Here is a 25,589-nt window from a genome sequence, read left to right as displayed (position 1 = left end):
ACATAGAAGGTTTTGAAGCCGTGAGATGATTCATATTATAGTAAAACAGTCAACACAGTTGTATAATTTGATAGTATAGTCAAGTAGTCACATATTAGTGTGTTTACTGTCCGCCTTCTGACGATCTGGAACATGTTCTAGTCCCACCCAGGCTCTGACATACGCCCTGTTAAAACCCTGAATACAGCCCCCCCCCCACACCCAGGCTCTGACATACGCCCTGTTTAAAACCCTGAATACAGCCCCCCCCCACACCCAGGCTCTGACATACGCCCTGTTAAAACCCTGAATACAGCCCCCCCCCACACCCAGGCTCTGACATACGCCCTGTTAAAACCCTGAATACAGCCCCCCCCACACCCAGGCTCTGACATACGCCCTGTTAAAACCCTGAATACAGCCCCCCCCCCCCCACACCCAGGCTCTGACATACGCCCTGTTAAAACCCTGAATACAGCCCCCCCCCCCACACCCAGGCTCTGACATACGCCCTGTTAAAACCCTGAATACAGCCCCCCCCCCCACACCCAGGCTCTGACATACGCCCTGTTAAAACCCTGAATACAGCCCCCCCCCCACACCCAGGCTCTGACATACGCCCTGTTAAAACCCTGACTACAGCCCCCCCCCCCCACACCCAGGCTCTGACATACGCCCTGTTAAAACCCTGAATACAGCCCCCCCCCACACCCAGGCTCTGACATACGCCCTGTTAAAACCCTGAATACAGCCCCCCCCCACACCCAGGCTCTGACATACGCCCTGTTAAAACCCTGAATACAGCCCCCCCCCACACCCAGGCTCTGACATACGCCCTGTTAAAACCCTGAATACAGCCCCCCCCCCACACCCAGGCTCTGACATACACCCTGTTAAAATCCTGAATACACCCCCCCCCACACCCAGGCTCTGACATTCGCCCTGTTAAAACCCTGAATACAGCCCCCCCCCCACACCCAGGCTCTGACATACGCCCTGTTAAAACCCTGTTAAAACCCTGAATACAGCACCTCCCCCCCACTCCCAGGCTCTGACATACGCCCTGTTAAAACCCTGACTACAGCCCCCCCTCCACACCCAGGCTCTGACATACGCCCTGTTAAACCCTGTTAAAACCCTGTTAAAACCCTGAATACAGCCCCCCCTCCACACCCAGGCTCTGACATACGCCCTGTTAAAACCCTGTTAAAACCCTGACTACAGCACCCCCCCCCACTCCCAGGCTCTGACATACGCCCTGTTAAAACCCTGACTACAGCCCCCCCCTCCACACCCAGGCTCTGATATACGCCCTGTTAAAACCCTGACTACAGCCCCCCCCACACACCCAGGCTCTGATATACGCCCTGTTAAAACCCTGACTACAGCCCCCCCCTCCACACCCAGGCTCTGATATACGCCCTGTTAAAACCCTGACTACAGCCCCCCCCACACACATGCTTTGCCTAACTACAACCAAAACATGTTCAAACACATAAACATTGTCTATCTGTTCCACCCTGATAGTGTCATCTAATCACTATTACTGGTGTGTTCTATTTCACTAAATCACTACTGAAACTACAGATACCGTTCAGCTTTCCTTTTACTAAATACACCATGAGAGAAAGTACAAAAACATTTTACACACTACACAGATATAACAAATATATTCTTCACCACACAGAAAATTCTGCAATATCAGGAACTCAACAAATCAGAAGAGAAAATGTGTGAGAAAAAGACGGCCAGGACAAATTCAACAACAGGACATGAAAAACCCTCAGCTGCAGAGGATAATCATTTTTAAAAAGTGTCTGATTCTACCGTCTGCAGCTGGACACACACACACACACACACACACACACAACAGCAGACAGAGCGGCAAGAGAGTCAGCCTTTTTCTGACACCTAGCTTCCTGACTGTGTCCACTTCATTTCCAAATCACTTCTTTCGCCTCTCAAATTCCCTCTCTTTTCTTTCATTATATTCTTTCTTTTTCTCAAAATGTTCATTTTCTCAAACTGCTTTTCTCACATATTCTTTATTATTATACTCTTCTTATCTAAAATATTCTTATTTTTCTTAGAGAGCAAATAGATAGAAAAGTAATTAAGTACTTTTAATACATCTAATTTCCTAATAATTACTAGGCAACTAGCATCTTAAATAGAGTGGAAAATGTCCCCCTCTCCTTTTCTCCATGTATGCTGAGAGGAGAGACCTTCCCTGCTGCAGTCTCTCTCAGCCCAATAACAGGTACTGTATGACTGTCTGAGCTGAGGTGCTTCAGTAATGATAATAGAGTCATTCAGCAGACACTTTTATCTCAAGCCACTTCAAATGATGTCATATCTTCAGTATATGTGGCCCATGCAGGAATAAAACCGCAACTCTGGAATTACAATCATCAAGCTCCAACCAACTGAGCCATCCCAACCAGGTTCTCCTCAGTCTTAAAGACTGGTGTGGATCTCTACACCACAGAACATAACACACACAGAACGCACTGCGGAGAGAACTGCATGCTCTCCCTCACCATCAACTCTAAAGCTTTTCCAAAGAAACACTCAGTTCAGTTGACTTTTCTCAACACTTTGGTTATGAGCAGAGTCAAATAAAAATAGAATAACACAATCAGAAAGATGAAATTAGGTCAATTAAATTCAAATACAATCTGGACATAGCTAAAGGAGGTGAACTGCTTTTAGTAAAATCTAAAACGCTTTAAAATACCCTTTTTAAAAAGTGCCTGGTTTTAATTCATTAGTGGGCCTAATAATAGGCCTATTACACTTGTTTATTCAGTTGGAAATTCCCTTCAATTTCTTATATTCTTAAGGAATAAAAACTGGAAAATGATTTTATAAATAAGCCTTTAATCTGGTCAGAGAAGAAAATCAGACCAGGTGAGTTTGTGAACAATTAAAAGACAACTTGAACGGCAATCCTGAAGTTCTCCGGGTGTGAATATATTTTATGCCACCACACATACCAGCAACCAAATCCATGTTTTCCTGCCTGGCAGGGGAGTTATTACACGGCTATAAAATGTGAAATACAGCTCTTTCATTCCAGCTAAATATTCTATTAAACCTCCATCAGTGGTGCAATTAAAACGGTGTCACCGTCGCGTTGCGGAAATGCCACCGGTGGCACGCTCAGCCTCGGAGCGAAGGACAGGGGGACAGGAGCCACAAAACAACAGGGGACAAGGAGAGAGGGAGGGAGGGAGGGAGGGAGCGAGGCAGGGGGAACACACTAAATAAAATTAATTATGCCAAATGCGCCCCAGCGTCCATCAATCAAGAGGAAATAACGGCCATGTCAGCGCGCGCCCATATGATCTGCCTTTTTCTTTTTAATGTCAGACAGACCGACAGCACCGCGCTGCAACCAACAGCAATTAATTGTCATTTCATTTCTCCCTCCATCCCTCCATCATGCGGGACATCACTCCGTCTGACATGCGGGACTGTCCCAGCTGAAGGCTGATATTTAGTCTACAGCGCTCAGGGACGGTGATTTAGGGAGATTTATGGGTGTGCTCAAATTTACAAAATCAACCGCAACAAGGTATGGCTTTGGTGTCTGACAACTTCTAGGCCTACATAGCCTTGTTTGAGACAGTGAAATTATTTTAAAATGAATTATAAGTTTATTGATTTAGTAGAAAGCAGATTGGAAATGATTGAAATTATTTAGTAGGAAATAATAAAACAAACAAAAAATGGCATAATAGGATATGATGAATTAATTAATATTAGTGAACAAATCCCTAAACGCTGCACTCTCAAATGTCTCCTCACAAAAGCTCACCTTAAAAGTTTAAAATGAGTAGGCTATTTGTTCTTGTGCATGCGACGCGTCCGACTATTCTGTTGATTTGCCTACAGCACCCGTTAGCCTCATTTTCAACACACGTATACCTTTTTATAATTTGTGGATAACATTTTTATTCATATTCCCAATAAATCTACATTTAATATGCGTCAGTTGCTAAATACAGATTTTCAAAAATAAATATAATAAAGATTGTGAGAATGTTTGTCTATACTTTGTCTTTGGAGTTATAGGCTACAATTATTCCTACCTAGAAACAAAATGAAGAAGTTACGCTAATAACGCTAATAACGCTAATAACGCTAATAACGCTAATAACGGAATCTTTTCTGCTTTTCATGCATTTGGCTTTTATATCTGATGTCAAATTATTCCGACTGTCGGTATAGCCGATTCTGATATATAGATTATGCATGATTAATAACCGATAATTATCAACGTGTTAAATTATTCCTATGCACTTCATGCCAACTTTGATTTTGAAGCACAATTTCACGTAGGCCTATCACCAGCAGTAGGTCTATAACCTATTGTTTGATAAACGGAACCAATAACAATAACCTGCTGTTTCAGTAGCCTTCTATTACATTCGATCCAATTGTGATTAAAATAAGAGGGACGCTATCATAAAGACCAACTGTCCATAGGCTACCATCCAAGTCAGGAAATTACAAGCCCAAAAGCTGCAGACAAAACAGTTTAAAAGAGGACTGGTAAACTATTTGATTTAAAAGTTTGACCGTGAAAACTAAATATTTAAGCAAATATTTACATTTAGGCCTATTAGTCTTATTGGGTAAATTAAATCTAAAATAACCAAAAGGCCTAATATTAGGCTAAATGCGGGCCCTTAATATACATGTTAATTCAAATTCAACGATCTGAGATCGATTAAGGCCTCATTCGGTGTGTGGTGAACGGGCATTCAATGATCAGAAGGAATTCAAAACGATGGCCGAATGGGTGTGTAAAATTAACACCAGTTATTGGAGGGGCGTTTATAATCAGTTATTTCCAATGGACTCTTTTAGCGTTCGGGCGGCTGAGCACCTCCGTGCATTTGTTACTTTCAGCCAAATTCACTCCGGGTATCTTTGCATCTTTGTCTGAAAAGTTTTTGTTGTTTAATGAGCGTTTGTGAACCTGACACCTTCCATAAGCCGCGAGGCAGCACGCTGCCGCCGCCCCTCCAGTCTACAACTCTTAGGCTATTTCATACCTAAAGTAAAGAAATAAAAAGCAATTCACTAATAAAGTATATGGATTTCATATTAAAACTGCAATATGTTATTTTGATAGCACGTGTTTATCTAGGGGAGAGGCCGCGAGAAAATCGCTCGTGGGTCCTTGCCATTTTCAACGAACTTTTTCTATTGTAGATCATGAAAAACGGCTTCATCGTGTATGGTCTGAAGAGTGGCTGATCAACCGTTTCATGTGGTGACTCTATAGTGGATGCCAGCCTTGCTGAAACTAACATTAGACAATAATAGCCTAGTCACTAACCTAGCTTCATCGATATTTGGTTGTTATTGGTACATAAGACTTATGTTGAAAACAATGACAGCCGTAAACAAGTGCAATTGTTGCAGTGTTCTGACTCAATAACACGCGCGCACACTTTCACTATTGGAGAAACACACGCAGAGAAAGTGAGAGAGAGAGAGAGAGAGAGAGAAAGAGAGAGAGAGAGAAGAGAAGAAAAGTACACGGAAGAAGTGTATGTAGATAAGTGTATCAACCTGTTCTTGAATTCTGAAGAAGTTTCACACCAGTGGTTGGACCATGTGGACAGCCCCGCTTCAGCTCGGCGCAACACCACCCGGCGAGTCCACTCTCGGCGACAAAGACGCAAACCAAACAGAACTAAAACTGATCAGTCTTGGGATCTAAGATTGGTATCGCAGGACCATTACGTTCAACTACAACCGTGTTCGTTATAATTAGTCCTTCCTTGCTTCCTTTCTTTCCCTTTTGTTGTGCGTCCTCTCTCTCTCTCTCGGAGTGGGCACTGTAGTGAAGTCAGAACAATACTAGACTAGCTAGTTTCACTAACTCACACACAGGCTGCATGCGCAGCCCTCCGGGAAGTTGATGGAGAGAAAGCACGGAGCTTTTCGGGCTGTTCGTGGCCTTCCCTTACTCTGTTTTCATCCTGCTATCTCGCTGTTATTCAGATCCTAACCCCTCCACAAGTCCCAATGACGATACTCGATTCAGTTTTTGGCATCCCGTCTGTCGCTCGCTCGTTCGCTGGTAAATCAGTGATGAATTACTCGGGTTGTGTGTTGGTTGAGGATATGTTGGGGGACAGTTTGCTCTCTACCGTAATGCCTCTAAAATAGGTGCGCGATCACATCTCGCCGTGACTCACCAGCGGCGGAGCATAATAAGAAAACACTGCACATGAAGGCAGCCAGTGAGAGGTGCCAGACTGCCATGTAAAGGTGCGTGTGCGCGTGCGTGCGTGCGAGCGCCTGGTGAAGGCACTGATCTTTTGACCTCTCTGCATCGCTGCTGAGTTTGTCTATTGTGGAGCCAAGCAGCAACAGATGTTCCTCTATTCAGAGAGAAACCTTGGAAACTGTTAACAACAAAGTATTCTCTAAACAACAACGCCTTTATTTTATTTGTATAGTAGGAATATATTTTGATAGAGTTACATAAGATTAATGAGCTATTCAATATTTGTAAGCCAAGTTTGACTTGACTCCTCCTGAACTATTTCCTACTTTAGTGCTTTCATTTGCTAATTGACATAATCTGGGTCAAGAAAAAATGTCAGGAAGACTGACTCAGGAGGCGTTTAAAGAGTGACTGCCCCTAAAAACCAACAAATCTCTTTGAAAACGGTCTATGTGGTATCGATATGAGTCCGAAAAAATGTATTCTAGTGTCAAAATCGACTACAAAGTGTAAATAGAACATTTTTGGTCATAAAGTCAGTCTCGTCAAAATTCAGAGTTTGGAACCTGAGTGCGTCAATGGGTAAATGAAGGTTGGGTTTGGACTACAATTCTGTCAACAATTCATGCCCCCCCTTTTGCCGATTAACTGGTGTTTTCTGGGGAAAGACTGGGCAAATTTGCTTTGCATGGGTGGGTGGAGACCTCTCCTTAGGAGGACCAATGGAATGGTCGAAAATGAGCAAACCCCACACACCCGGGGCACCGGGTCGCGCAAAACGAACTCGCCCACTGAAACTTCTTCCCAGACAAGACCTGTGATTAGTACTTGCCCTGGCTCGGGAAATAGCTACCAGTGAAAATAGGCTTCCATGAAGTTGTTCAACAATCTTGGGCAGATGGCTAGGATATGGATTACATCTGACTAGTTTTGTTTATAGCTTTCTAGGGCTCCCGAGTAGCGCAGCGGTCTATGGCACAGCATCTCAATGCTAGAGGTGTCACTACAGACCCTGGTTTGAATCCAGGCTGTATCCCAACCGGCCGTGAATGGGAGTCCCATAGGGTGGTGCACAATTGGCCCAGCGTCGTCTGGGTTTGGGTTAGGTCGGTATAGGCCGTCATTGTAAATAAGAATTTGTTCTTAACTGATTAGACTAGTTAAATAAAGTTTGATTATTTATTTATACACTGGATTCTTAACATAGCTTATTCCAATATAGTGTATCTACTATACACCACATATTTATTTATACACTGGATTCTTAACATAGCTTATTCTAATATACTGTATCTACTATAAACCACATATTTATTTATACACTGGATTCTTAACATAGCTTACTCTAATATACTGTATCTACTGCTGTACAAATCATTCTTAGCCGATCTTGTTTAAATTCTCCCGGTGTACATATACTGTAGATTGCATTTGATTACTAGCTGCTGTCAGCTTAGCTAAACATGAAGACATCAAAACTTTGAAATAACACATATGGAATCATGTAGTAACCAATAAAGTGTTATACAATTCGACATATTCTTCAAAGTAGCCACCCTTTGCCTTGATGACAGTTTTGCACACTCTTTGCATTCTCTCAACCAGCTTCACCTGAAATGCTTTTCCAACAGTCTTGAAGGAGTTCCCACATATGCTGAGCACTTGTTGGCTGCTTTTCCTTCACTCTGCGGTCCAACTCATCCCAAACCATCTCAATTGGGTTGAGGTTGGTTGATTGTGGAGGTCAGGTCATCCAAAAACTCAAATTTGGACTCATCAGAGCAAAGGACAGATTAACACAGGTGTAATGTCCATTGCTCGTGTTTCTTGGCCCAAGCAAGTCTCTTCTTATTATTGGTGTCCTTTAGTAGTGGTTTCTTTACAGCAATTCGACCATGATGGTCTGATTCACGCAGTCTCCTCTGAACAGTTGATGTTGAGATGTTTCTCTTACTAGAACTCTGTGAAGCATTTATTTGGGCTGCAATTTCTGAGGTGCGGTTAACTCTAATGAAGTTATCCTCTGCAGCAGAGGTAACTCTGGGTCTACCTTTCCTGTGGCGGTCCTCATGAAAGCCAGTTTCATCAGAGCGCTTGATGGTTTTTGTGACTGCACTTGAAGAAACGTTCAAAGTTCTTGACATTTTCCAGATTGACTAACCTTCATGTCTTAAAGTAATGATGGACTGTTGTTTCTCTTTGCTTATTTGAGCTGTACTTGCCATAATATGGACTTGGTCTTTTACCAAATAGGGATCTCTTCTGTTTACCACCCCTACGTTGTCACAACACAAATGATTGGCTCAAATGCATTAAGAAGGAAAGAAATTCCACAAATTAACTTTTAACATGGCACACCTGTTAATTGTAATGCACTCCAGGTGACTACCTCATGAAGCTGGTTAAGAGCATGCCAAGAGTGTGCAAAGCTGTCAAGGCAAAGGGTGGCTACTTTGATGAATCTCAAATATAACATATATTTTGATTTGATTAACACTTTTTTGGTTACTACATGACTCCATATGTGTTATTTCATAGTTTGGATGTTTTCACAATTATTCTACAAAGTAGTAAAAATAAAGAAAAACAGTTGAATGAGTAGGTGTGTGCAAACTTTTGACTGGTACTGTATGTTCACATTCAAGTGTCTGTTAGAAAAATAAAAAGCGGATGTATTGTTTATTATGTTTCATAAGTGGCAGGCAGGCTATACCCAAATAGCTGCAGAATTGATGTTAAACTACAACTCAATGATCAAGCTTTTGCATGCATGTCACGTAGAGTAGGCCAGAAGGCTAAACTGGAAAACCTAACCTCTATAAAAAATAAAAAGATGGCGGAGCCGCAAAAGTTCTTCTGTGCAAAGGTGTTTATTTACATAGTGATTCCGGAACAAAAACAACAGTACTGCCATCAAACGTATACCTTATGGGACCGCTAAAAACAATGCTGCCCCATCCACAGCTCAATCCAAAATGCCTTTCAATGAACTGAAAGAGAGGCTCCTTTTGTAGGGGTAGCCCCTCCCCTCAGAACAATTAACACTAATTAATTAAGCAATTACCTATTCAACCTACAGTTTCCATTTATCTAAACATACCAAAATATATACATTGCAACACGTTTATGAAACATCACAATATAACATTTACAAAATTACATCACTACTGACAGTGTCAACCAACATGCCCATTTACATTAATGAGCCATTCCGGACAGGCACTACAAAGTAAGCCCAATTCCCTTAGCTCGGGTCCTTAAGCAGCATAGCCGGAAGCTACAGAGATGGAGAGAGAGAGGAACAGAACAAACAAACAAAGCGCTCATCCATAACATCTAAGTATAATAAATATTGCTTATATTAAATATGAACACTTGTCTGTTTATTTCTTTATACCCTAACCGGTTACTGACGTAAGTGTGAAATGTATATACTAAGATAGAGAAGTTAACTTGTGTGTCGACCCACATTGTTAACTTATCTGATAATGGAGCAGGGAGGAGTGATGAATGTGTGCGTGCGTTAAAGTACCAAATGCTGCCCGCGGCCAGTGACGGACTTCTACGTCACATTACCTTCCTCCTCTCCTGAAGCGACCAGGTTCGGGAGCCTGGATAGGTAGTCCGCCGTGACGTTTTCTTTTCCTGCCTTGTGACGGACACAGAACCTGAAGGGCTGGAGCTCCAGATACCACCTGGTCACACGAGAATTCCGGTCCTTCATGGTCTGGATCCAGGTCAGTGCTCTGTGGTCTGTGTGCAGGTCAAATTCCCTCCCAAGAAGGTAGTAACGGAGGCTATCTAGAGCCCACTTTATAGCCAGGCACTCCTTCTCGATTGTCGAATACCTGGTTTCCCTCGGCAACAGCTTCCGACTCAGGTACAGTACAGGAAGCTCTTCTCCTGGCTCCCCTTGGGCCAGTACAGCTCCAATTCCCACAGCCGAAGCGTCCACCTGCACGAGAAACCTCTTCTGAAAATCAGGGGTCTGGAGAACAGGGAATGAGCACAGTCGTTTTTTCAGTATCCTGAAGGCTTCCTCACACTCCTCAGTCCACTTCACAGGGTTGCTGGCCACCTTTGAAGTGAGGTTGGTCAGAGGGACAGCGATGGTCGAAAACTGCGGAATGAATCTCCGGTACCATCCTGCCAGACCTAGGAAGGACTTCACCTGTGTCTTGGTTCTGGTTTGAGGGCTGTTCCTGATGGACTCCACTTTGTCCACCTAAGGTCGAACTTCACCCTTACCCAGCTGGTAACCCAGGTACTTTGTCTCCTGTTTTGCCCACTCACACTTCAGGAGGTTAAGCGTGAGGCCTGCATCATGGATCTTCCCCAGGACTCTGCTAAGATGCTGTATGTGCTCCTCCCAGGAGTGGCTGTAGATCACCACGTCGTCCAAGTAAGCAGCACAGTAATCATCACAGTCCTGGAGGACCTTGTCCATCAGCCTCTGGAAAGTCGCAGGGGCCCCATGAAGGCCAAACGGCATGACCTTGAACTGGAACAGGCCCATCGGTGTCCGGAACGCAGTGTAGGCCTTGGATTGTTCGTCCATGGGCATCTGCCATTACCCTTTGCAGAGATCCAATGTGGTGATGTAATGAGCTCTACCGATTCTCTCCAGTAAGTCGTCAATGCGGGGCATGGGGTAGGCATCAAACTGGGAGATGGCATTTACCTTACGGAAGTCCATGCAGACACGCAAAGAGCCATCCTTCTTTGGGACAATGACAATAGGGCTGCTCCATTCACTTGATGATGGCTCGACAACATCCATCTCTATCATGGTGTGGACCTTTTCTTTGAGGGCTACCACCAGCCTCTCAGGCACACGGTAAGGATGCTGGCGGACAGGGTTCTGGCCAGGCTTCAAACGAATGACGTGTTCCAGGACTTTGGTTCTTCCTGGCCTCTGACTGAAGAGGGCCGGATACTTGCCAAACAGCTGCTTCAGCTCATCTTGCTTGTCTTCTTCTAAGTGAGCCAGTATGACCTCTGCTCATCCTTTCCATGCCTCTGTGACCCCATCCGACTCGTCCTCTTCTTCTACTCTGCGGACCAGAAAGGATTTTACCTTGGAGAGTTCCTCTTTCTCCTCCCAGGCCTTGAGGAGGTTCACATGGTAGGTTTGCTTCTCCTTACCCTTGTCCGGGTGCAGCACCTCGTAGGTCACCGGACCCATCTTCCTCCCGATTAGGTACGGCCCTTGCCACTGTGCAAGGAGCTTGCTGGTAGACGAGGGAAGGAGGAGCAGGACTTTCTGTCCTGGCTTAAACTCTCTGTGGCGAGCGTGCTGGTCATAACCTCGCTTCTGGGCCTTCTGGGCTTGCTGAAGGTTTGCCCTAGCTTCCTCTCGGTACCGCTCCAGCCTGTCTCGCATCTGGAGAACGTACTGGACAATCCCCTGTCCTGAGGTAGCTACTGGGGAACCTTCCCAGCACTTCTTCAGCAGGTCCAGTGGTCCCTGCACTGGCCATCCATAGAGGAGTTCGAATGGCGAGAAACCTGTCGATGCCTGAGGCACCTCCCTGTAAGCAAAAAGCAGAAAGGGTAACCACTTATCCCAGTCTTTACCAGTGTCAGCCACAAACTTCCTCAGCATGTTCTTGAGCGTTTGATTGAATCTCTCTACGAGCCCATCCGTTTGGGGATGGTAGGGAGTGGTCCTCAAGCCTTTAATGCCCAGCTGTCGGTGGAGTTGAACCATCAGTCGTGAAGTGAAGTTTGTGCCTTGGTCCGTCAGGATTTCATCAGGGATTCCTACACGAGAAAAGAGCTGAACAAGAGCACTGATTATTTTTGGAGTGGTTATGGAATGGAGTGGGAAGGCTTCTTGGAACCGGGTGGCATAGTCACAGATCACCAATATATACTGGTAACCTGCACTACTCTTCTCCAAGGGTCCAACAATGTCCATTGCAATTCTCTTGAATGGGGTAGAGATAACTGGCAGGGAACATAGAGGAGCCCGGTCAGACCTACGGACAGCACTGGTTTTCTGGCACGTGGGGCATGTTTTGCAGTATGTTTGTACATCAGTATACATGGAGGGCCAAAAGAAACGGGAGCCTAGCCTAAGATAGGTCTTATGTTGCCCTAGATGGCCTGCCCATGTAACTGTATGTGCAAGGTTGAGAACAAGTGGTCTACATGTAGATGGCACCACTAACTTCCTGCTATCTGCTTCTGACCCAAGGTAGAGTATGTGGTTGTCTACTGTGTATATTCCCCCACATGAAGATTGGCTGTCCCCAGCTAAGGCCTTATCAAATAAACCTTTCAAGGTTGCATCAGACTTCTGCAGTGTAGCAAAATTTGGTGGAACTTCCCATTGCACTTCTAACCCAGACACATCAGCAACAGGGGTTCCCACATACTTCTCAAGACGCCACTGGCGGCGTGACTTTCTGGGCCCTTTGGTTCCCCCCTCACACAGACTATCACACAAGTCAGGCAGAGGTTGTAAACCAGCTTTGGCCTGGGCACGAGTGACAACTGAACATGACACCTGAACATCAGACTGGCAAACTGACTGCTCATATAGCTGACCCCCTACACTTCCCAACAGATCAGAGAGTACAGGCACATCCCTCCCCAAAATCATCTCAAAAGGTAACTTCTCCATTACCCCAACTTTGAGGATGTATTTCTGACCCTGAATCTCCACTGTGAGTTCAGCTGTGGGCTGCTGTGACTGGTCACCATGGACACATTGGATCAGTGTCTGGTGACCGTAATCAATGTCATTAACAGGTACATTACATTTTCTGATCAACGACAGGGAACTGCCGGTGTCAATCATTGCAGTAAGACTTTTACCATTCACTTTTACAGGTACCAAGACTGACCTTTCCCCAGTCTGTCTATTCTGAACACCATCCCCCTCTCTGGGCACATAACAGTAACCTGAGAGCTTGGATTTACGTAGCAGACACGTCGAAGCCTTGTGCCCCTGCCGTCGGCAGTAAAAACAGGTCAGACCCCTCCCATCAGAGCGAACTGCATGATCCCTTACCTCCCTCCTCCCAGACACATAACCCCCAGAGTTACCTCCACCATCTCTGGCATCTCTGATGTCCCTTGTGTCTTGGAGACTCCTTGGAGCAGGTGCTGCAGGTCGTGGTGGGCCCCCTTTACGTGCATTAATGTACTGCAGCGCAAGCTTGGCCGCCATAAGCCCGTCCTTGGGCTCGTGCTCTCGAACCCAGGTTCGAATGTTGTGTGGTAGAACTTGTAGAAGTTGCTCGAGGATGATGACCTCACCGATCTCGTCCTGTGTCTTCTCCTCTGGTTGAACCCATCGTCGGTAGAGACCCTTGAGGCGGTGGTACGTCTGTCGGCGAATCACCCGATGGCGTCGATGCAGCTCTAAAGCGTTGACGGTAGGTCTCCGGGGAGATGTCAAACTTCACCAGCAGCGCTTCCTTCAAGCCCTTGTAGACATTGGACAGCCCCTCATCCATTGCTGTGTAAGCCTCTAAGGCCTTGCCCGTGAGCAATGGGACAAGCCTGCAGGCCCACTCTACCTCCGGCCACTGCCACGTCTTGGCTATTCGCTCAAACCTCAGCAAGTAGTTTTCAATGTCCTCCCCCTGCTGGTATGAGGGCATCTTTGGCTCCTTCCTCAGGAATGCTGGAAGATGAATGTTAACACTGCTGGACTGGTCTCCGGGTGCTGGGGCTGGCCTCATTACTGCTCGAGGATCCTGCTGTGGAGTTGAAGTCCCTGCTGCATCGAGCCTTTGTCGTCCTGGTGTTGGCAGACCCAATCTTGGGCTCTCACTGACGAGTTCCGCTTGGTGAGGAGCTGTGAGGATAGCTTGGCGTAGGCCCCGAAACTCCTGCTTGAGGTCTTCGTCCCTCTTCTCAAGGCAGGTGAAAAGTTGCTGGAAAAGGGCTACCATGGTTGGGTGTGGTTCTGGTCCCACAATTGCTCCTTCAGTCAGCTGGTCTCTTATGGCTGTATCTGCTGGTTCAACCGGTAGTTCAAACAGTTCTGGTTGTGTTTGGCCCCTTGGTCGGGCTCCTAGTTTCTCATAATTAACCTCTTCACCAGAAGATTCCATGGTATTCCACCCCGTTTCAACTTCAATTACCTTTTATGACAGTTGATGCTGCTGCTGAGAACGCAATCCTGTACACATTCCTTTACCTCTCTTGTTGGAATTCACTGATTTGCGGTGCGCCATCCCACTGCTGCCACCATATGTCACGTAGAGTAGGCCAGAAGGCTAAACTGGAAAACCTAACCTCTATAAAAAATTTAAAGATGGCGGAGCCGCAAAAGTTCTTCTGTGCAAAGGTGTTTATTTACATAGTGATTCCGGAACAAAAACAACAGTACTGCCATCAAACGTATACCTTATGGGACCGCTAAAAACAATGCTGCCCCATCCACAGCTCAATTCAAAATGCCTCTCAATGAACTGAAAGAGAGGCTTCTTTTGTAGGGGTAGCCCCTCCCCTCAGAACAATTAACACTAATTAATTAAGCAATTACCTATTCAACCTACAGTTTCCATTTATCTAAACATACCAAAATATATACATTGCAACACGTTTATGAAACATCACAATATAACATTTACAAAATTACATCACTACTGACAGTGTCAACCAACATGCCCATTTACATTAATGAGCCATTCCGGACAGGCACTACAAAGTAAGCCCAAATCCCTTAGCTCGGGTCCTTAAGCAGCATAGCCGAAAGCTACAGAGATGGAGAGAGAGAGGAACAGAACAAACAAACAAAGCGCTCATCCATAACATCTAAGTATAATAAATATTGCTTATATTAAATATGAACACTTGTCTGTTTATTTCTTTATACCCTAACCGGTTACTGACGTAAGTGTGAAATGTATATACTAAGATAGAGAAGTTAACTTGTGTGTCGACCCACATTGTTAACTTATCTGATAATGGAGCAGGGAGGAGTGATGAATGTGTGCGTGCGTTAAAGTACCAAATGCTGCCCGCGGCCAGTGATGGACTTCTACGTCACAATGCAGAACGTCACTTTGGGAACCTAATGCTGAGGTACAAGAGGTCGATAGAGGCTCAACATTATTATCAGGGTAGAGAAGGTTATGCGGTGTGAGTGTATTTGATTGATTTATATATTTGATAATTACAATTCCAAATATGTTTAAATACACTGAGTTTACCAAACATTAGGAACACTTTCCTAATATTGAGTTTTTGCCCTCAGAACAGCCTCAATTCGTCAGGGCATGAACTCTACAAGGTGTTGAAAGCGTTCCACAGGGATGCTGGCCCATTTTGACTCCAATGCTTCCCACAATTGTGTCAAGTTGGCTGGATGTCCTTAATGTTCTTAATGTTTTGTATACTCAGTGTATATTTATATTGTATAATTATAATGCACATTTTCTGAATGGTTTTATAGCAAAGTTACCTTAGCTTACCTTTCTGTCACTACACTAACGTTACTGCTCTTGTTGTTGTTATTGAATGGCAAAGAAGCAATAAGTCATAAGAAGAGCTTAGAATCATTTCTGTCTCGCTATAAACCTGATTGTGTTTTCACTCTAAGCTTTTAACATGAGAGAATGCTGGCAGTCCGTCAGGCGTCCCCTTGACAATGGGCCACGACTGCCCTAAATCATAACGCCTTCATTAGCTAGATCAATACCGCCAAAGAGGTGGTTGGGGGGGCCTGAAGTGATCAGTACAGTGGCCTTATTCTCACAGACCGACTACACCTCACAGAACCCCCCCCCCAACACACACACACCCCCTGCCCCACCTCCCTAACACAGACACACACACACACACTAAGAAGTTCTGCCAAAAACACTTTGTTCTGATCACAGCCATAAATATGCTCTGGATTGATCAGTTCTAATTGGAGTGACTGAAGGGTAATGACAGATACATTTTTCACTGTGTCAGACTATGAGTTGATGAAGGTGTTAAATAGCCTGGGTACCTGCTTGTTCCTACACTCAATAACCTTGTACTATGGCTAGCCTGGGTACCTGACAGTTTCCTAAACTCAGTAACCTTACACTGTGCCTAGCCTGGGTATCTGATATCCTACACTCAATAACCTTACACTATGGCTAACCTGGGTACCTGTCTTCCTACACGACTCCAACACCATCATTAAGTTTGCCGACGACACAACAGTGGTAGGCCTGATTACTTACGAGACAGCCTATTGTGAGGAGGTCAGAGACCTGGCAGTGTGGTGTCAGGATAACAACCTCTCAACACGATCAAGACAAAGGAGATGACTGTGGACTACAGAAAAAGGAGGACCAAGCATGCCCCCATTCTCATCGACGGGGCTGTAGTGGAGCAGGTTGAGAGCTTCAAGTTCCTTGGTGTCCACATCACCAACAAACTATCATGGTCCAAACACACCAAGACAGTCGTGAAGAGGGAACGACAGGGCCTATTCCTCTTCAGGAGACTGAAAAGATTTAGCATGGGTCCTCAGATCCTCAAGAAGTTCTACAGCTGCACCATCGAGAGCATCCTGACTGGTTGCATCACCGCATGGTATGGCAACTGCTCAGCCTCCGACCGCAAGGCACTACAGAGGGTAGTGCATATGGCCCAGTACATCACTGGAGCCAAGCTTCCTGCAATCCAGGACCTCTATCCCAGGCGGTGTCAGAGGAAGGCTCTAAAAATTGCCAAAGACTCCAGCCACCCCAGTCATAAACTGTTCTATGTGCTACCACCCGGCAAGCGGTACCGGAGTGCCAAGTCTAGGTCCAAAAAGCTTCTTAACAGCTTCTGCCCCCAAGCCATAAGTCTCCTGAACAGCTAATCAAATGGCTTCCCGGACAATTTGCATTGTCCCCACCCCACCCCCCATTTTTACACTGCTGCTACTCTCTGTTTATTATCCTTGCATAGTCACTTTACCTCTACCTACATGTACGTACATATTACCTAAAATACCTCAAATACCTCATTGACTCTGTGCCGGAACTCCCTGTATATTGTCTTGCCAATGTTATTTTATTGTTGCCCCTTAACTATTTGTTATTTTTATATTTTTCAAATTATTTTTTAATTTTATTTAATTATTTTTTACTTCACTTTATTTTCTTATAACTGCATTTTTGGTTAAGGTAAGGGCTTGTAAGTAAGCATTTCACTGTAAGGTCTACACCTGTGGTATTTGGCGCATGTGAAAAATGCAATTAGATTTGATTAACTTTACACTATAGCTAGCCTGGGTACCTGACTGTTCCTACCTTCAATTACCTAGCCTGGGTACGTGAGTACCTACACTCAATAACTTTACACTATAGCTAGCCTGGGTACCTGACTGTTCCTACATTCAATAACCTAACCTGGGTACCTGAGTTCCTACACTCAATAACTTTACACTATAGCTAGCCTGGGTACCTGACTGTTCCTACCTTCAATTACCTAGCCTGGGTACGTGAGTACCTACACTCAATAACTTTACACTATAGCTAGCCTGGGTACCTGACTGTTCCTACATTCAATAACCTAGCCTGGGTACCTGAGTACCTACACTCAATAACTTTACACTATAGCTAGCCTGGGTACCTGACTGTTCCTACATTCAATAACCTAACCTGGGTACCTGAGTACCTACACTCAATAACTTTACACTATAGCTAGCCTGGGTACCTGACTGTTCCTACCTTCAATAACCTAGCCTGGGTACCTGAGTACCTACACTCAATAACTTTACACTATAGCTAGCCTGGGTACCTGACTGTTCCTACCTTCAATTACCTAGCCTGGGTACGTGAGTACCTACACTCAATAACTTTACACTATAGCTAGCCTGGGTACCTGACTGTTCCTACATTCAATAACCTAACCTGGGTACCTGAGTACCTACACTCAATAACTTTACACTATAGCTAGCCTGGGTACCTGACTGTTCCTACATTCAATAACCTAACCTGGGTACCTGAGTACCTACACTCAATAACTTTACACTATAGCTAGCCTGGGTACCTGACTGTTCCTACATTCAATAACCTAACCTGGGTACCTGAGTACCTACACTCAATAACTTTACACTATAGCTAGCCTGGGTACCTGACTGTTCCTACATTCAATAACCTAGCCTGGGTACCTGAGTACCTACACTCAATAACCTTACACTGTGGCTGTGAAAACTAGTGTGTTGATTGTGGTGACACAGTCAGTTCATATTGGATGAAGAGTTGGTTCAAGCATAAAGGAGTAACGTATTGAGGATGGTACAACTCCTCCAGGTATAGGAAAGTGTTCAGTAGTTTTTTTGTACAGTAACTAGGTATTGTAATGCATGTACAAATTCATATATGTGACTCATTTCAGGAAACTAGGCGTATGTCATGCGTCACTACTTCACAGGAGAGGCATTTGAATGTCATTTTTTTTAATCAAAATGCGTTTTTTGGCAGAAATGCTTTCTGGAACATGTGAACTTTCATGTGCCTTAATAACAAACTTGTATGCCATCTGTAAATAAGGATAAAATTGTTAATTTACGAGTCTAGTTGGTTTAGTCACATAAAAGGGCAGGAACCTTCCCGCTAGCCATGATTGGCTGAGATAATGGATGGGCTGGACATGCAAAGAGATGAGTTTGGATTGGTCTGCCATGTAGCACGCTTCTGTCTATATTGAGCGGCTCAGTATGTGTAGGTAATCCTTTCTAACGCAGATTTTTTTTTAAGATAGCTCTCCACTTTCTGGAAGACTGAGTTTTTAAATCAGTGGAATGCCCGGTGGAAGAAAAGTATGATAACTAGAAAATTCAGGTGTTTGATTGCAAATGCAGATGGAGTCGAAAAGAGAACACAAAAGGCTATTGTATAAAATACCTGTCTCTGGATTACATCTTCAAACTAAGGGCAACCGTGGCATCTGTGACAAAGAGGGAGAAGCTTTCATCCATGTATACGGGTAAGGGAGTCTAGCTAGCTACCTTTTCAGATATTATATGTTTCAAATGTTGTCAGAATGTAATTTTCATTGCATGTTAAAGCGTACTGTAGGCTAGCTAGCTAGCGTTAGCTGGCTGGGTGGCTCGCTAGCTAATGTTATGTGTATGATCTGTGTAGTAATATTATCTCAGAGCCATTTGCATTGCTAGTTATAGCCTAATGTCAGCTAGCTAACATTGAACCTAGTTGGTTATCATTTACATTTAAGTCATTTAGCAGATGCTCTTATCCAGAGCGACTTACAAATTGGTGCATTCACCTTATGATATCCAGTGGAACAACCACTTTACAATAGTACATCTAAATCTTTTAGGGGGGAGGGGGTTAGAAGGATTACTTTGTCCTATCCCAGGTATTCCTTAAAGAGGTGGGGTTTCAGGTGTCTCCGGAAGGTGGTGATTGACTCCGCTGTCCTGGCGTCGTGAGGGAGCTTGTTCCACCATAGGGGTGCCAGAGCAGCGAACAATTTTGACTGGGCTGAGCGGGAACTGTGCTTCCTCAGAGGTAGGGAGGCGAGCAGGCCAGAGGTGGATGAACGCAGTGCCCTTGTTTGGGTGTAGGGCCTGATCAGAGCCTGAAGGTACGGAGGTGCCGTTCCACTCACGGCTCCGTAGGCAAGCACCATGGTCTTGTAGCGGATGCGAGCTTCAACTGGAAGCCAGTGGAGAGAGCGGAGGAGCGGGGTGACGTGAGAGAACTTGGGAAGGTTGAACACCAGACGGGCTGCGGCGTTCTGGATGAGTTGTAGGGGTTTAATGGCACAGGCAGGGAGCCCAGCCAACAGCGAGTTGCAGTAATCCAGACGGGAGATGACAAGTGCCTGGATTAGGACCTGCGCCGCTTCCTGTGTGAGGCAGGGTCGTACTCTGCGAATGTTGTAGAGCATGAGCCTACAGGATCGGGTCACCGCCTTGATGTTAGTGGAGAACGACAGGGTGTTGTCCAGGGTTATCATTTAGCAACCTGTAGATTCATGCAGGGTAGGAACGTTGGGATTATGGTTCATTGTTTTTCTAGCTATCTAGCTACTTGTCCAAACAAAATACTCTACCATGCAAGTAAACATTTCACTGTACCTTTTACACCTTCAGTATCCTGTGTATGTGACAAAAAAACATTGATTTTAGTTGATATAGTGTGTGTTTACCAGAGACGATAATGGGAAGAACAACATTACCTACACCAAAGTCAAATTAGAATATAACATTAGGCCAACAAGGCAGTTTACAAGTTCTAAAATTCTCCGGTAGAATGCCCTGCTTTTATTTCATCACAAGCGTAATCTATTTTCTGTAATTAGCTTGCCATTAACTTGTAAATAATGATCTTGTTGTGAGTTTATTTTCCTGTAATAATGAATGACATGTCGATAGACGTAGTATAAACCAGGCTTAAGTCTTGAAATCTTTGGTTGTTTAGTACACAACCATACTCACTGTTTAGCACATGGCTTCACATGTGAATCCTTAAATAGATGGGTGGGGCTAAGGCTTAAAAGGGTGTGAACAATGATGAATGGGTGTAGACAAATTAGAGCTCTCCAATAGGTGTACCAAAGCATTCAAGGGCCATTTTCTCAGTTTATCAATTGTCAAATCAGAATTACTTTCCCATTGTTCTTCAACTGTAGTGTACGATATACCATTTTCTAGCTCTGAGTCTCTACTTTTATCCCATATAAAAAACACAATTTAAATGTTTTCTACATAAGACCGAATCGAACCGGTTGGTCACATGCAATCACACCACGGTATAAAAATGTGTAGGCCTACCTATAATTATAATTGACCTATAATTTGTGACATTTATTATGAAGTAGTTTTGAAAGTGAATCCCTGTTCTAAAAGGCATAATTAAAGAGTCATGGAAGACTAACACATGTAAGACTGTTTGTTTGTTAATTTACACTTTGTACCAGGGAAAAGATATACACAAAAACTGACACACAGGTCTAAAATTAGCCTCACGATTCATCTCAGGTGATGCATACAAAAGGCTGCTTGTTTACTGGTGACTGTGTGTGTGTGCATGCTCGCGGAGCACAGTGCCATCTCTCTCTCTCTCTGGCAGAGCAGGGAATGCAAAGGGAGTCCTGCCTCCCTGATGCAGATTGTTTGTGTGTGTTTATGTTTGTTTGTTATGTTGGTTGGCTGGTTGTTTGTTTCTGGGTTACATCAAGTCCTTGGAAACAGTCAAAGGAGTAAACAGACTGGGTAGACAGAAATGTCCTAGTAGTCCCCAGCAGGGCCAAGCCAGGCCAAAGCAGGCCAACATAGACTAGACCAGGCCAGGCTATAAACAATGACAGCTCATGTCTGGGGAAACGGAACCCTTGGAGTGTTTTTATCGGAACCCTCTTGTAGCCTCCATTTTAGAGTGCTGTGGCACTGTGAAGGGGACCTGCTTTATAATATATTTATCTCATTTTATGAATGAATTGACAAAAACACTGTTGGGCACTTTCACTTCCACCCGTTTCTCACTCCCATTTAGTATCCGTCTCTGTGTTAATCATGGGTAATAATTATCGAAGTGGACAGGTAATTAAATTAAAGCATAATTGGCTACATGAGTTGGCTGTAGTACAACATTTCCCCTTATAATGAAAGAGAAATATGGGAGCATTCACCCAGACTGTCAGAGCTGAAAACACCACGCTCCCTCCTTGACACCCTCAAACTGCCTTTGAAAGAGGAGAGAGAGAGTACAGGAGAAGGTGAGTGTATTAAGTCCGTCCGTGTGTGTGTCGCAGTGGAAGCTCCTCAGTGGGGGAAGTGGAGGACCATCCTCCTGAGTGAATTTCATAAAAACATTTAAGTTATCCTTTTCAGATAAAACTATACTAAATGTATTCACGTCACCAAATAATTTATTAAAACACAATGTTTTGCAATTAAGGTCTACAGTAGCCACAACAGCACTCTGTAGAGTAGCACCGTGGTGTAGCCGGAGGACAGCTAGCTTCTGTCCTCCTCTGGGTAAGCTTTTGTTTTTACTAATTTATTACCATCGGGCCCCACCAGTGTAAATGCTAAACTGTTAACTGACTATACACTGTAAAGTTACTGCATGATTGTAGTGGGTTTACTAACGCGTTACTAGTAGTTTTGTTAGCTTTGTTGACTATGACGTTACTTTAGTTAATATGGTGACAACGATGTAGGCTGTGAATAGCAGTTTTGATATGATTTGGCTTGGAAAGGTTTTTTCGCCTGGTCATATGATGTGTTATGCATTCAAGTCCACAAACGAAGGGAAAAGGTGAGAGTAGGAGAGCGCATAGATGCGAGAAGGAATACAACATGGCTGCTATGAATGTGAACTGTGTTTACGCGTGACCAGGGGTGTATTCATTCCGCCGATTCTGCTAAAAACGTGTCTTAAACGGAAGCAAACAGAACAAAACGTAGATACACATACCTGAATTTGTCCAATAGACAAATTTGCAACTTGTTTGCAACTGTTGGACTAATGATTACACCATAGATCAGCTAGATGCAGAAAATAGTGTATTGAATGTGTCACTGTCTGTCACCTCAACATTTTCTCTTGACCTGTGTGCACCTACGTTGTAATCATTCATAGGCTAGGTTGTAGAAACCTCATGATGGGTATAGGGAACATTTTAGTATCATGTACTGTAGTAGCCTAAACCTATCGATGTTATGTTGAACTGGGTGAATGGAATATGAATGACTGTCTTCCAATATACTGTAATAGAAATAAGGCCAGGCTCCTGAAAACACCCATCACTGACCGCCGCTGGTGTGTTGGTATGTGTGTTACCTCGCTGATGTGTGTGTGACAGAGAGAGAGGTTGTTTGTGTGTGTGTGTGTGTGTGTGTGTGTGTGTGTGTGTGTGTGTGTGTGTGTGTGTGTGTGTGAGTGTGTGTGTGAGAGATTGTTAATGTGTGTGTGTGTGTGTGTGTATGTTTGTGTGTGTATGCGTGTGTGTGTGTCAGAGAGAGGGGGATGTTTGTGTGTATGTTTGTGTGTGTATGTGTGTGTGTGTGTGTGTCAGAGAGAGGGGGATGTTTGTGTGTGTTTGCGTGTGTGTGTGTGTCAGAGAGAGGGGGATGTTTGTGTGTGTTTGTGTGTGTATGCATGTGTGTGTGTCAGAGAGAGGGGGATGTTTGTGTGTATGTTTGTGTGTGTATGTGTGTGTGTGTGTGTCAGAGAGAGGGGGATGTTTGTGTGTGTTTGTTTGTGTGTGTGTGTCAGAGAGAGGGGGATGTTTGTGTGTGTTTGTGTGTGTGTATGTGTGTGTGTGTGTCAGAGAGAGGGGGATGTTTGTGTGTGTTTGTGTGTGTGGTAACTGCATGAAAAAAATAGCATCTTTAAACAGCCATCTGGGAGCGATGTAGTAAAATAAAACGACAATAAAATAAAAGTTACTGCTGCTGATGTTTACAAACAATCCCCAAATCCCCAAACTGCCCTGAGAATCAAACCCAGACTGGAACACACACACACACACACACACACACACACACACACACACACACACACACACACACACACACACACACACACACACACACACACACACACACACACACACACACACACACACACATACACACACACACACACACACACACACACACACACACACACACACAGAGAGAGAGAAAGAAAGAAAGAAAGAACACAAATACACACGCATATGCAAACACAGACACACAGCCTCTGTGGTTTTTACAGAGTCAACAACAACAGCAGACTGTGGTTGAGCAGAACTAGTGATATCAGACTAGGCTGGTTGCATTGGAACAATATCATTCATATGGAAGGACTTGCATTTATACACATCATTTATCCAACTCAATGCACTTTATGTATGGAGCTATCTCAGTCCTTCTATCATACGTGTCTGTAGCTAACAACCATCTGGCACCACCTGTAGCACCCATCCGATTAGAACTAGGGAAGTGATCATGCACTGTAAACAAATATATGTATATTTATATTAATTGTAAGGCAACCAGCTGCAATACGATTGTGAGTTTGCGCAACAAAAATGTTGTTGAGTAAACTGAATGTTATTGCAGCTAGTTGAATTTTGACAGTGTGTATAAGTGTGGGATGGGGTGGGTGATGAGGTTGGTGATGGGTGGGGGATGGGGGATGGGGGATGGGGGATGAGGTGGGTGATGAGGTGGGGGATGGGGGATGAGGTGGGGGATGAGGTGGGTGATGAGGTGGGGGATGGGGATGAGGTGGGTGATGAGGTGGGGATGAGGTGGGTGATGAGGTGGGGGATGGGGGATGAGGTGGGTGATGAGGTGGGTGATGAGGTGGGTGATGAGGTGGGTGATGAGGTGGGGGATGGGGGATGAGGTGGGTGATGAGGTGCTGGATGAGGTGGGTGATGAGGTGGGATATGGGGGATGAGGTGGGTGATGAGCTGGGGGATGAGGTGGGGGATGAGGTGGGTGATGAGGTGGGGGATGGGGTGGGTGATGAGGTGGGTGATGAGGTGGGGGATGGGGTGGGTGATGAGGTGGGTGATGAGGTGGGGGATGAGATGAGTGATGAGGTGGGGGATGAGGTGGGTGATGAGGTGGGGGATGATTTGGGTGAAGAGGTGGGGGCTGGGGTGGGTGATGAGGTGGGTGATGATGTGGGGGATGAGGTGGGTGATGAGGTGGAGGATGAGGTGGGTGATGAGGTGGGTGATGAGGTGAGGGATGGGGTTGGTGATGAGGTGGGTGATGAGGTGGGGGATGAGATGAGTGATGAGGTGGGGGATGAGGTGGGTGATGAGGTGGGGGATGATTTGGGTGAAGAGGTGGGGGCTGGGGTGGGTGATGAGGTGGGTGATGATGTGGGGGATGAGGTGGGTGATGAGGTGGAGGATGAGGTGGGGAATGAGGTGGGGGATGGGAATGAGGTGGGTGATGAGGTGGGTGATGAGGTTGGTGATGGGTGGGGGATAGGGGATGAGGTGGGTGTTGAGGTGAGGGATGGGGTGGGTGATGAGGTGGGTGATGAGGTGGGGGATGAGATGAGTGATGAGGTGGGAGATGAGGTGGGGGATGATTTGGGTGAAGAGGTGGGGGCTGGGGTGGGTGATGAGGTGGGTGATGAGGTGGGGGATGAGGTTGGTGATGAGGTGGGGGATGGGTGGGGGATGGGGGATGGGGGATGAGGTGGGTGATGAGGTGGGTGATGAGGTGGGGGATGAGGTGGGTGATGAGGTGGGGGATGGGCTGGGTGATGAGGTGGGGGATGAGGTGGGGGATGAGATGAGTGATGAGGTGGGGGATGAGGTGGGTGATGAGGTGGGAGATGATTTGGGTGATGAGGTGGGGGCTGGGGTGGGTGAAGAGGTGGGTGATGAGGTGGGGGATGAGGTTGGTGATGAGGTGGGGGATGAGGTGGGGAATGAGGTGGGG

At 45.1% G+C, this 25,589-nt stretch overlaps 1 protein-coding gene across 1 annotated transcript in view; it reads right to left on the bottom strand.

Moving 5' to 3' along the window:
- LOC115207746 (forkhead box protein P4) overlaps nucleotides 1-6,186 on the bottom strand; it is a gene marked incomplete in the record, with an annotated part of 188,126 nt that extends 181,940 nt beyond the window's left edge. Inside the window, 1 exon segment of the mRNA XM_029775197.1 lies at nucleotides 5,566-6,186.
- Nucleotides 6,187-25,589: the final 19,403 nt, after the last annotated feature.

Source organism: Salmo trutta, chromosome 14 (assembly GCF_901001165.1).
Source record: "Salmo trutta chromosome 14, fSalTru1.1, whole genome shotgun sequence".
Taxonomy (NCBI): Eukaryota; Metazoa; Chordata; class Actinopteri; order Salmoniformes; family Salmonidae; genus Salmo; species Salmo trutta.
This window is presented reverse-complemented; position numbering and strand designations above follow the sequence as displayed.